Below are 14,130 nucleotides of genomic sequence, written 5' to 3'. Positions count from 1 at the left end.
CTGGGTTGGGCAGCATGCCTTATGATGACAGGTTGAGTGAGCTCGGCATTTTCTCCTTGGAGAGACGATGGATGAGGGGTGACCTGATAGAGGTGTATAAGATGTTGAGAGATATTGATCGAGTGGATAGTCAGAGGCTTTTTCCCAGGGCTGAAATGGTTGCCACTAGGGGACACAGGTTTAAGGTGCTGGGGAGTAGGTACAGAGGAGATGTAGGGGTAAGTTTTTCACTCAGAGGGTGGTGGGTGCGTGGAATGGGCTGCCAGCAACGGTGGTGGAGGCGGATTCAATAGGGTCTTTTAAGAGACTTTTAGATAAGTCCATGGAACTTAGTAAGATAGAGGGTTATAGGTAAGCCTAGTAATCGCTAAGGTGGGGACATGTTCGACACAACTTTCCTGTATTGTGCTGTAGTTTTTCTATGTTTCTATGTTTCTATATTATGTTATTTTATTTCTCCATCTGGAATTCCTGATTCAATTTTGGACATTGCGTTTATCTCACTGTATAGCTTTCTGTTTGTCGTGTTCACAGCCTTCTTGTCTCTCTTTGTTTCTTCACCGTTTCTTCATCGAATTCCCTTCCTGCCTCCGCCTCTTTTTCACTCCGTGTCAGTCCCACTATTTATCTCTGTTTCTCGCTCATTTCTATCATTCCGCTTCCTCTTTACCTCCCCAAATCTCAATCAGTCTCTCCCTATCTATGTACCTATATCTACCACGGTCTCTGCTTTTGATTCACTCACTGTCTTTCCATTTACTTAGCTTCAATTCTTGTGTCGTATTTCTCCTTGCGACATGTCAAATATCAAATATTTTCCACAGCTCTTTTATAACAATATCTTTAATTTTAAAAACAATGATTATTTCAAACTCATCTTCACGTTATGTTCATGTATTCGACAAAAATGGGACAGAGGAAACGTTTCCCAGGGCAGTACCTGTTGCTCTCGACTTGCTAATAATTTGGGTTCATTTTAAATCAGAGCAATCTACAGGTAGGTTTGGAAATTCCAGGTTTTCCCCTTCTGCCCAGCTGTTCCCTTTGTCACACTGCACGAGGCTTCCTCTGCTTCTGGTCACTGTGTCTCTCAGTCCGCTGTAATAAACCGCGCTGTCAGACAGCTGCAGCTCACGTGGTGAAATTTCCCTGCTTTTTCGAAGTGTTCAAAGATGCAGAAAATCGAGCCCCCACGCCCTCTGCTCTGACAACATCTTCGTAACTGGGGATGTAGATCAAGAATGTGGGGACTATATCCAGGTCCTGGTGGTAAAACTGAAAAGAATATGCAGCCGCTGTGGTCGAATAGCTGAAATCAATACACACCGATTCTCCTTCAAACCTCATCGCTGTAACCGGACCCTGGGAGACAAAACCTGCAGCACTCACACCTGCAAAAAAGAATAGAAATACGAAACTTAATTTTTCTTATCACTTTGTCAGAAACAACGGGATTTAGGTAATTGAATATATTACAAATAGATGGAAAAACAGTTCAATGGAAAGATTTCTATGTCAGTATCGCGAGCAAGCGGCAGAATGTGCAACTTGGGAACAGTTAAAAGAGTTGAAGCTGTGAGGAACTGGTAAAGACTAACACACAAAGTCTTCATAGAGATGATGCTGGATCTGAACTCAGTGAGTTCAAGCTCCATATTTAGTTCAGGGTTCAGAAAATGTTGAGAAATATCCGGCCTCAAGCGATTGGCTCGTTTCTGACAGAGCCAGCGGGAGACACCCAATCAGCTCACAGATTCATTACCCTCCATTTCATCCAATCAGCTCAGAGTGCCTTCGCTCACCAATCCATGACGTCAGACGGAGGAGCCTTAATTGCCCTCCATTTGAGAGGACATTTAAGGATCAACCACATTACTCTGGCTCTGGAGTCACATGTCGGCCAAACCAGCTAAGGACGGCAGATCTCCTTCCCCCATGACATTAGTGAACCGGATGGGGTTTTGCAACAGTCGATAATGGTTTCATGGTCATCATTACACTTTTAATTCCAGATTAATCACATCAAAACCTGAAAAATGTTCAATCTGAGAGCTGGAGTTTCTTCATGCTGACGTTAATAATCTCCATAACTTGCTGCTTTTGAATATTCCGATATGTGTCAAATGAACTAATATTGTTTCAGGCACAGGGTCAGTTCCTTCATTTCTCCAGGATAGGAGCAGATTAATTGCTAACCTGTCACTGACTGTCACTCAATGCTTCATCTTTATTATTTTCTCCTTTCTAACTGTCCAGATCATTTCATTTCTTGGACCTTCAGCTATTCTCTTGAACTCATGCCTTCCAAAATGTCTTTCCAAGCCTTGGGAACCAGGGAAGCCATTGATAACACATCCGGGTCAGTAAACACAAAACACGGCCGTGATGTGCTGGAGCCCATCATTGAGAGTGGGGATGTTTGTGGAGCCTCCTCTTCCTGTGGTTCCACTTTGGATAGAAATCAGTGAGGTCTGAGAGCGGTTTTCTATTTTTCATATACTAGTAAAACAAATGAACTGATAAACTTGTTGAAATCCTCTTAAAACGGCATTGTAATAAAAAGACAGAACTTCAAGGAAAATATATTAAATTAAAATATTTTCCCTATTTATACTCTTTATTCCTTGAACTGGGAAATGATCAACGCAGTCAAACTGGGGAGAGGTCATTCACCGTCTCGAAGTGTGGAGATGGATTTAATCAGTTGTCCCTTCTGTCAACACACCAGCAAGTTCATACTGGGGAGAAGCTGTTCTGATGTTTTAAATGTGCGAAGGAATTTGCTTACTCATCTGACCTACTGGCACATGAATGAGTTCACACTGAGGAGAATACAGTCACCTGCTCTGTTTGTGGGAAAGGATTCGCTTAGTCATCCCAGCTCACTAAGCATAAACTTGATCACAGTGATCAGAGTCCTTTTAAATGTTCTGATTGTGAAAAGAGCTTTAAAACAAGAACTATCTGTGAATAAAACAACAGCTTCAGACTGGAGTGAGACGGTTCATCTACCCGGAAAGTGGGAAAGGATTAATTCAGTCATCCGATCTGCTCACACACCAACAACGTCACACCAAGGAGAGGCCGTTCACCTTCTCTGAGTGTGGGAAGGGATTCCAGCCACTTCCTGGCACACACAAATGAGCGGAGGACATTGCAGACATGACGGCAACGGTTGAACGGACACTGCACAACAATCGCCAGGCGGGAGTGTTCCCTTCCAGTTGGGGAGCTCTTCAGCAGTCCAGGACATTCAGCCTCCAGTTTTCGGGTAAGCGTTCTCCAACGCGGCCTTCAAGACATATGGCACCGCAGAATCGCCGAGCAGAAACTGATAGCCAAGTTCAACATGCATGAGGACGGCCTTAACCGGGATCTTGGGTGAATGTCGCACTACTTGTAACCCTTACCATACTGCCTGGGTTTGCAAAATCCTACGAACTGACCTGGTTTGAGACAATTCACACCCCTTTAAATTGTAATTGTCCCTCGCTCCACTCACACTTCGCACCTATAAAAACTTGATTATTTACTTTATAGTTACCTATAAAGACTCATATTAAATCACTCTTCACATACCAATCTGTAACTATCTTGCAGTTGTGTCTTTGATTATATATTCTGTGCTTGCGAACTAACCTTCACGCACCTGATGAAGGAGCAGCGCTCCGAAAGCCCGTGATTCCAAATAAACCTGTTGGATCTTAACCTGGTGTTGTGAGACTTCTTACATTGCTGCAGTGACTCACGCCCAGGACTGAACTTGGAGGTTAATCCTGATGTGTGTAAGGAATGTGTGCGAGCCGCTCTCTTCCATGGTTCAGAGCTCCGAGACACGGAAGAGAAGCTCCTTTGCAATTGTGTTCGGAGTCAGGAGAGCAATGTTGAATACTGCAAACGTGCTGTAAAATCAGAGGTTGTTGTAAAATTGGGCTGTTCCTGAGAGTGAAATGGCAGGTTTAAGTTTCCAGACTGAAAATGTTTGTGTGACTTTCCTGAATCTACTAATGTAAGTAACATCAAGTTACATTTCACTCTGGAACTTTGAACCATTCTGTTTTGGTTGAAAATATTTTGTTGAAAATGTTGAAAATAAGATGGGTATAAAGCGATATGGGCCAAATGCCGGCAATTTGGATTAGCTTAGGGTTTTAAAAAAATGGCGGCGTGGACAAGTTGGGCCCAAGGGCCTGTTTCCATGTTCTATGACTCTATGACTCTTTCTCCCACCTTCAATTGACTTCAATGTGATGGAAACTGACTGTTGGAACCTGTCAACATTTGAAATATATTTACAAATGATTGGAGGGTTTCTTCCAGATGGATCTTTCTCTGTTCTTTCTACTGGTAGCGTTAGAAAACATACTTTCTCCTGTGAATATCCAGCTGGAATATTCGGCACTGATGTGTTTCCTTGTTCATCTTTTTCACTCGAAATATTGAATATTTTGGTTTCAGACAGCAGATAATCAAACTCCCAGCAATAAGACCATAAGACATAGGAGCGGAAGTAAGGCCATTCGGCCCATCGAGTCCACTCCACCATTCAATCATGGTTGATTTCAATTCCATTTACCCGCTCTCTCCCCATAGCCCTTAATTCCTCGAGAAATCAAGAATTTATCAATTTCTGTCTTGAAGACGCTCAACGTCTCGGCCTCCACAGCCCTCTGTGGCAATGAATTCCACAGACCTACCACTCTCTGGCTGCAGAAATTTCTCCTCATCTCTGTTCTAAAGTGACTCCCATTTATTCTAAGGCTGTGCCCCCGCGTCCTAGTCTCCCCTGCTAATGGAAACAACTTCCCTACGTCCATCCTATCTAAGCCGTTCATTATCTTGTAAGTTTCTATTAGATCTCCCCTCAACCTCCTAAACTCCAATGAATATAATCCCACGATCCTCAGACGTTCATCGTATGTCAGGCCTACCATTCCTGGGATCATCCGTGTGAATCTCCGTTGGACCCGCTCCAGTGCCAGTATGTCCTTCCTGAGGTGCGGGGCCCAAAATTGCTCACAGTACTCCAAATGGGGCCGAACCAGTGCTTTATAAAGCCTCAGAAGTACATCCCTGCTTTTGTATTCCAAGCCTCTTGAGATAAATGACAACATTACATTTGCTTTCTTAATTACGGACTCAACCTGCAAGTTTACCTTTAGAGAATCCTGGACTAGGACTCCCAAGTCCCTTTGCACTTTAGCATTATGAATTTTGTCACCGTTTAGAAAATAGTCCATGCCTCTATTCTTTTTTCCAAAGTGCAAGACCTCGCACTTGCCCACGTTGAATTTCATCAGCCACTTCTTGGACCACTCTCCTAAACTGTCTAAATCTTTCTGCAGCCTCCCCACCTCCTCAATACTACCTGCCCCTCCACCTATCTTTGTATCATCGGCAAACTTGGCCAGAATGCCCCCAGTCCCGTCATCTAGATCGTTAATATATAAAGAGAACAGCTGTGGCCCCAACACTGAACCCTGCGGGACACCACTTGTCACCGGTTGCCATTCTGAGAAAGAACCTTTTATCCCAACTCTCTGCCTTCTGTCTGACAGCCAATCGTCAATCCATGTTAGTACCTTGCCTCGAATACCATGGGCCCTTATTTTACTTATCAGTCTCCCGTGAGGCACCTTGTCAAAGGCCTTTTGGAAGTCAAGATAGATAACATCCATTGGCTCTCCTTGGTCTAACCTATTTGTTATCTCTTCAAAGAACTCTAACAGGTTTGTCAGGCACGACCTCCCCTTACTAAATCCATGCTGGCTTGTCCTAATCCGACCCTGCACTTCCAAGAATTTAGAAATCTCATCCTTAACGATGGATTCTAGAATTTTGCCAACAACTGAGGTTAGGCTAATTGGCCTATAATTTCCCATCTTTTTTCTTGTTCCCTTCTTGAACAGTGGGGTTACAACAGCGATTTTCCAATCCTCTGGGACTTTCCCTGACTCCAGTGACTTTTGAAAGATCATAACCAACGCCTCCACTATTTCTTCAGCTATCTCCTTTAGAACTCTAGGATGTAGCCCATCTGGGCCCGGAGATTTATCAATTTTCAGACCTTTTAGTTTCTCTAGCACTTTCTCCTTTGTGATGGCAACCATATTCAACTCTGCCCCCTGACTTTCCTGAATTGTTGGGATATTACTCATGTCTTCTACTGTGAAGACTGACGCAAAGTACTTATTAAGTTCCTCAGCTATTTCCTTGTCTCCCATCACTAGATTACCAGCGTCATTTTGGAGCGGCCCAATGTCTACTTTTGCCTCCCGTTTGTTTTTAATGTATTTAAAGAAACTTTTACTATCATTCCTAATGTTACTGGCTAGCCTACCTTCATATTTGATCCTCTCCTTCATTATTTCTCTCTTTGTTATCCTCTGTTTGTTTTTATAGCCTTCCCAATCTTCTGACTTCCCACTACTCTTTGCCACATTATAGGCTCTCTCTTTTGCCTTGATGCATTCCCTGACTTCCTTTGTCAGCCATGGCTGCCTAATCCCCCCTCTGATAACCTTTCTTTTGTTTGGGATGAACCTCTGCACTGTGTCCTCAATTACTCCCAGAAACTCCTGCCATTGCTGTTCTACTGTCTTTCCCACTAGGCTCTGCTTCCAGTCGATCTTTGTCAGTTCTTCCCTCATGCGCCTGTAATTACCTTTATTTAACTGTAGAACCTTCACATCTGATTCTGCCTTCCTTCTTTCAAATTTCAGACTGAATTCTACCATATTATGATCACTGCTTCCTAAGTGTTCCCTTACTTTAAGATTTTTTATCACGTCTGGCTCATTATATAACACTAAGTCCAGAATAGCCTGTTCCCTCGTGGGCTCCAATACAAGCTGTTCCAAAAAGCCATCCTGTAAACATTCAATGAATTCCCTTTCTTTGGATCCACTGGCAACATTATTTACCCAGTCCACCTGCATATTGAAATCCCCCATGATCACTGTGACCTTGCCTTTCTGACATGCCCTTTCTATTTCGTGGTGCATTTTGTGCCCCTGGTCCTGACCACTGTCAGGAGGCCTGTACATAACTCCCATTATGGTTTTTTTGCCTTTGTGGTTCCTCAACTCTACCCACACAGACTCCACATCGTCTGACCCTATGTCGTTTAGTGCTATTGATTTAATTTCATTTCTAATTAACAAGGCAACCCCGCCCCCTCTACCCACCTCTCTGTCTTTTCGATAGGTTGTGAATCCCTGGATGTTTAACTGCCAGTCCTGAACCCCCTGCAACCACGTCTCTGTGATGCCTACCACATCATACCTGCCAGTCACAATCTGGGCCACAAGCTCATCTACCTTGTTCCGGACACTGCGGGCATTTAAATATAGCACCTTTAATTCACTATTGACCGTCCCTTTTTGTTTTCGTAGTGTGGTGGACCTTGGTTTACTGAGCCTTTCCAGACACTGTGTCATATTTTGTGAGATGGGGACTATCGTAACCTCTCCTGAGCGCTGTCTTTTCGTGATTTTTTGTAATCCTAAGCAGCTACGCTTCCCACTGATTCCTTCACCTCTTGGTTCCCTGACTTTCCCTTCCCCCCCAATCTCTAGTTTAAAGTCCTATTGACCACCCTATTTACTCTCTTCGCCAGAACACTGATCCCAGCTCGGTCCAGGTGGAGACCATCCCAACGGTATAGGTCCCCCCTGCCCCAAAACTGATGCCAGTGTCCCATGAAAAAGAACCCCTCTTTCCCACACCACTCTTTCAGCCACGTGTTAACTTCCCTTATTCTTGTCTCCCTATGCCAATTAGCACGTGGCTCGGGCAGTAATCCGGAGATTATGACCCTTGAGGACCTGTTTTTTAATTTGAATCCTAGCTCTTTATAATCTCTAAACAGATCCTCTTTCCTAGACTTGCCTATGTTGTTGGTACCAACATGGACCACAACAACTGGATCCTCCCCCTCCCTCTCCAGTATCCTTTCAAGCCGGTCAGAGATGTCCCGCACCCTAGCACCGGGCAGGCAACATACCATGCGGGACACTCTATCCTGCTCACAAAGGATACTATCTATCCCCCTGATAATAGAATCCCCTCCAACTACAACTTGCCTATTTACTTCCTCCCCTTGAATGGCCTGCTGAACCATGGTGCCTTGGTCAGCTGACTCATCCTTCCTGCAGCCCTGTTTGCCATCCACACAGGGAGCAAGTGCCTCGTACCTGTTGGACAGGGTCAAGGGCTGAGGCTCCTGAGTTCCTGACTGCTGGTTCCCTTTACCTGCCTGACTTGCAGTCACACCCTGCTGTCCCTGGCCACTGGCAGGATTTAAACTATTTACTCTGACAGGTGTGACTGCCTCCTGAAACACAGTGTCCAGGTAAGTCTCCCCCTCCCGGATGTGCCTCAGTGTTTGAAGCTCAGACTCCAGCTCATCAACTCTGAGCCGGAGTTTTTCAAGCAGCCAACACTTACTGCAGATGTGGTCGCTGTAGCTCGCAATGGGATCTGCCAGCTCCCACATCAAGCAGCTCAAGCACATCACCTGACCAGCCATCTCTAATTAATTAATTAGTTTAATTTAAGTTTACGAGTTTAGCTGTGTTTTTTTTAAATTTGGGGCAGATTTGCTATCAACCAATCAGATCACAGCTTCCCTCTGACGTCACTTTTGAAGAAAGAAAAAGTGGAAAACAGGAAGTTACCGTTAGGTTTTTATACTCACCCAGAGACTGCTCCTCCTCCTCCGAACAGCTCCCGAAACTAGTCTATTACTGACTTTATTAACAGCACTGCAATAATACAGGGTAATTCCAAATTAGTTCCATTCCTTAATGAAGTCTTTAAATGATGGCATCCATTTGTATTTCAGAGTCAGTAACATAGGAATGGTGTACTGGTCTTTAATTTCGATACAATTTTAATTCAATGTTCCTTCTTTCAATATCCTTTCCACCACTTCCCCGTTACCTGATTAATTTGAGATACCAGCAGACACAATGTAAATCACAGTTGCTGTGGGCAATTGACGTGTTTGTGGCGTCAGTTTCCGAATATCAGTGCATCGCAGCGTTGCTGTAGTGTAGTGGGTATCACGGTCGCTTTACACGCAAAAGGGTTCCTGTTGGATCTGGGGCAGGAATATTTACCAGAAAAACAGAAATTTCTGGAAAAACTCAGCCGGTATGATAGCATCTGTGGGGAGAGAGTGGAACCAACATTTCAAGTCTGGATGACCCTTCGTCAGACTTCTTGATTCGACACAATGGCTCGATTCTCTCATCACAAGTGCTGGCAGACCTGCTGAGATTTTCCATTATTTTCTGTTTGTGTTTCAGGTTCCAGCATCACTAGTACTTTATTTTTACAAAAACATTTCCAAATGTTATCAATTTCAGAGTGATTGGGCTTTCAGAATTTTTCGCACATTTGTCACGAAACTGACCTGTGGATCATTTTCAAACAACGAACGTTGCAGTACAATTATCACTTTCGCTTCCGATGGTTCGAAACAGGAAAGAAATATTTCCAAATATTTTACAATTCGGAGTGAGGGAAAAGTTTCGTAATTCAGTGGCAGTGTAAACGGTAAAATCTGACCTATTACCAGACAGATTTTACCTTGCAACAACATCTCAATCGTTCGTACTTTGCAGTCTTAATTCACAAGAGATGTTCCACACCCAGAAGCACGCTGCACCACTATCCAAAGCACTGCGTTGCTTTCAAAGGCAATCTCTCCTCTTAAAAGGTTGCACACTCTCACTCGATGATGGTGAAATGTGACAGACAAATAGATAGATAGCGAGGTAGAGAGAGAGAGAGAGAGAAGAGAGAGAGAGAGATGAATAGATAGATGGTAAGAGAGATGGATGGACGGACGGACGGACGGACGGACGGAAGGACGGACGGACGGACGGACGGACGGACGGATGGATGGATGGATGGACGGACGGATGGACGGACGGATGGACAGACGGATGGGCGGATGGATGGACGGACGGACGGATGGACGGACGGATGGACGGACGGACGGACGGATGGGCGGATGGATGGACGGATGAATGGATGGGCGGATGGACGGGCCAACGGACGGACGGATGGATGGATGAGGAGAGGGAGAATGACGGACGGAGGAATGAACGGACGGAAAGGAACATTTCACTGACTGAGAATAAGTAACATTCACCTTAGTTCAGCCTATGCGCAAAATTTTAAAAAATTAACAAATTGTTTGAGTGGATATTTCACCAAATTCTTTAACTCGGCTCTGATTTTACTCTGGGTCCCAGCATAAATCAATGGGTTGATGCAGGAACACAAAAACAGAAGCATATATCCAGTTTCCTCAAGATTAAATGTATTACTGAAACCAGAACCTGAGAAATAAGTAACTTTCGCAATTCGGACATAGATGATAGTTATAAAAAATAACAAGTATAACAGGATGAAATTTCCCGAAATGGTGAAGAGTAAAACAATGGACTTTTTCCGCTTCTCCACCTCTGGGTCACTCTGATTCTTTCCATTGTTCTGGGCCCGGAGTCTCCTGCGGGCTCTATTGGCCGCTAGAATGTGTCTTACAGTAAGAGCATTCAGCAGCAAAATCAAAATGAATGGAAGGATAGGAGTTACAATACAACGCATCAAGTCATAAGCAGCCCAGAAAGGGGATGTGTAAAATATTAACTTTACATTGCAGAACCAGGGTACATCGTCAATTATGTACAGGGGTTCATAAACAAAGTACACAAAGACATTTTTTACACAGGCGAGTGTGGACACGATTCCAATGACCCACGTGGCCACATTTTCATTACAATATTTAACTTTGAGCTTCTGGCAACAAATAGCCACAAATCTATCAAACGTGAAAGCGACGGTTAACCAGACAGAGTTGTCCATGGCGGTAGAATGTAGGACTGTACGGACGCTGCAAACTGGTGTGACAGACAAGAAGCTCAATGGAAAAAAGATTCCCGCAATCCGGTTTAATATTACAGCAGATATTATGTGCAGGAGATCCACCACCGCTATGGAAACAAGGTAATACGTGATACATCTGGAGAGACCACAACTTTTTCTTGCGAGGACCAGAATCACTGCTGTGTTAGCTGTAATAGAGGGAAAGAGATTGTGAGAATTTGTGCATGACGAAGCATGGGAAGTGGAACATTCATCGCAACAAAACAATCCATGATGTTGAATTCTGTGTGATAGGTGCAACATTTATACCTGATCTCAGGGACACTTGTTTCTGCTTAATAACAATATCTTTATTAATAATAAGGAATGTTAACGAAAGTGATTGCATTTTTAATGAGAACTGAGAGAGGAATAATGCGAAATGGAAAGCATATCAAAACCAAAACTGAATAATTAAATGCACAATACAATGACATGTAAACAACTAATTAAAACATATTGGAGAAGATAAATTGGAAAATATCCAATAATAAGTGCGGAAGTTAATATGGTCACGGATTATATTTCAATGGGTATTAAATATGGATCCATGAATGACAGCAAAATTATTTACTTTTGGAAACGTTTGCAGTGAATTTTCTCGAATAAATCCTCAAACAAAGGCAAATAAAAGGACAATTGTGAGCAGTTGTCGGAACTTGCAGATTTAGGAAGCAGCGCCAAGACTGAATTGTATCCCTGATAATCATCTGAAATATCCGGTGAAATATGAAACGAAAGATTTAACGAGTTATTTTGCTTGACTCTTTGCAGAGAACAGAACAATTTGAAACGATACTGGGATCTGGGACAGAAAGGAATCAAACAATCAGGAGCAGCAAATGTGAAATAGGATTCCCGGGCGGAGCCAATGAGTGTTTGGCACTGGGAGAAGGCACAAATTGTTGTGAGTTCGGGATTAATAACAATCATTCATCAAGGATAACTGTTTGCATTATTTCAGCCTTCTACATATCCATCCCTGACGTTCGGTCAGAACATCCCATCCATGCCCTTCTGTCTGCCCTGTCCCTGTAATCCCGCGCATTTACCATTGCTAATCCAACTAACATACACGTCCATGGGCATTAAGGTGCTTCTTTACGCGGCAAATCTACATAACTTGCGCAGTTTTGTATTCTGGGCACCTGGAGAAAACCCTCACGCACACATGCGAAGAATATGCAAACTCCACTCAGACAACACATCTCTGGAATTGACCCCCTGTTTATTGTGCTATGAGGCAGCAGTGCCAACCACAGTGTACCTCTGCTGCTCAGTTTGAGAATTCGCCCAGAGGAATATTGTCAACGTCAACACAACAATCATAATAACTTTATAAACAACAAACATAAATAACAAAACATAAATAACAACATTGAATTGTGTTTAACCATTATAACAGAACGGAAATGTAAATCAGAGTGAGTAACACAATAAAACCTCGACTGTCAGATGTTACTGGTGAATGGGACAGGTTATATTACCAATTGATGAAATGGTACCTGTCACAGCACGGTTGTATAAGGTTAACACGGTGAAACCATGTATTTAATGTGAAGGAACTACGGTGGGAAAGACGTAAAATTATACCGTTAAATTTGTTGAATTTATGGAATGAACATCGAAAAATTATGTCAGGGAATAGCTAAATTATAATGCCAAATAAGGAATTGTCTACTGAAGTAGAAACGGGACATTTTCGAGGAATACGTTAAAGGGCAGAAAACAGAACTTTGACGGGCAAACCTATATCCCTTTCAATGAGAGGAGGAACTTGGTGCTGTTGAGATAAGGTGGTAATAAAGTGGAGGAATTAATGCAACCAAACAATATTTTTCGGCAGCAACTAAATAACTGAGATATTTTACCTGAAACTCCGATAGCTGCTATGACTGGATAATAAATGGCAAACACCAGACCTTCTGGTATTCCATGCATTTCTCCCAGAAGCGCTGATCGCGGTCTGCACTACATTGAAAAATTGTCACATTTATACGCGATGTCATGCTCCAGGGAGATAATTAGGTTGCTTGATCTTTCGCATTAATTAAATTTAAAAGAACAAAGAGATTATTGCAACAACGGCAAGGTGACACAATGGTTAGCCCTGTTGCCTCACAGCGCCAGGGACCCGGGTCCAATTCTGGTCTCCGGTCACTGTCTGTGTGGAGTTTGCACATTGTAACCCGAACCCTAACTCTAACCTTGACACTAAAACTAACCCCAACCCGAAATAACTAACTAACCCGAAACCTAACATTAACCCTAACCCTCGGTGACATAAAGCCAATAAAAAAAACAAGAATACGGACTTTAAAAAGGGGAAAGGAAAGAATCCAAAATGAAACAAAGAAAATATTCCACCACTTAAAAAGCAAATAGTCTCGTCGACAGAGAATAATCTCTCCCTAAGCTACAGACAAAAAGATTCATTGCATCCCCCAGAACACAACACCACCCAGATGATACGAAGCACCCACCCCACGCCCCCCCCCCACAACACTACACGTACCCAAAACCATCAAAAAGACTCCTTGCCCCACAAATAAAACCCCACTACCCAAGCCCAACACCATTACAAAAGATGTCCCACCAACCCTCTGCTTGGTTCACCTCGACCCTCCCACTTTCCCCCTCACGAATCAATAAGAAAAACCAGGAAGAAGCTTCTCTCCCTTACCCTCCACGCTCCTGACCAGACCATATACAAGGACGAGAGGCAGCCACACTTGAAGACTTATTGATTGTCAGACACTGCCAAAGCCTCCAAAAAGAGACCAAGAGCCCACCACTGGCACAAAATATCACAGGGGAAAAAAGGAATATCCCTCCCCCACAAATACCAGGAATGCAACGCAAGGACTGAACCAGGAACCAAAACATTAAAAGAGGTTACCACACAGGGCATAAGGGGACAACAGAGATTCGAAAGCAGAACCAAAAAAACAAACACCCGCCCATCCAAGCAAAAAAAACATCCTCAACCCGCCCTAACCACAGAACCATAGATTGAGGGAACACAAAACTGAGAACACAGCACACCGTTTCCCTGTCAGTCAATGATTGGGAGGGGGTGAATTCAAAACCCACAGAGAACCAATGCGTTTCAACAGCTTCCTGTCACTCCAGGACAAGAATTGGCGCTATTTAAGCCCATATGCAGGACAGGTAGAGAGGGGAAACTTCCAT

This window comes from Mustelus asterias, unplaced genomic scaffold (genome assembly GCF_964213995.1).
Source record: "Mustelus asterias unplaced genomic scaffold, sMusAst1.hap1.1 HAP1_SCAFFOLD_85, whole genome shotgun sequence".
In the NCBI taxonomy this organism is placed as follows: Eukaryota; Metazoa; Chordata; class Chondrichthyes; order Carcharhiniformes; family Triakidae; genus Mustelus; species Mustelus asterias.
The sequence above is the reverse complement of the archived record's forward strand: the minus strand, read 5'-3'. Positions refer to the sequence as shown.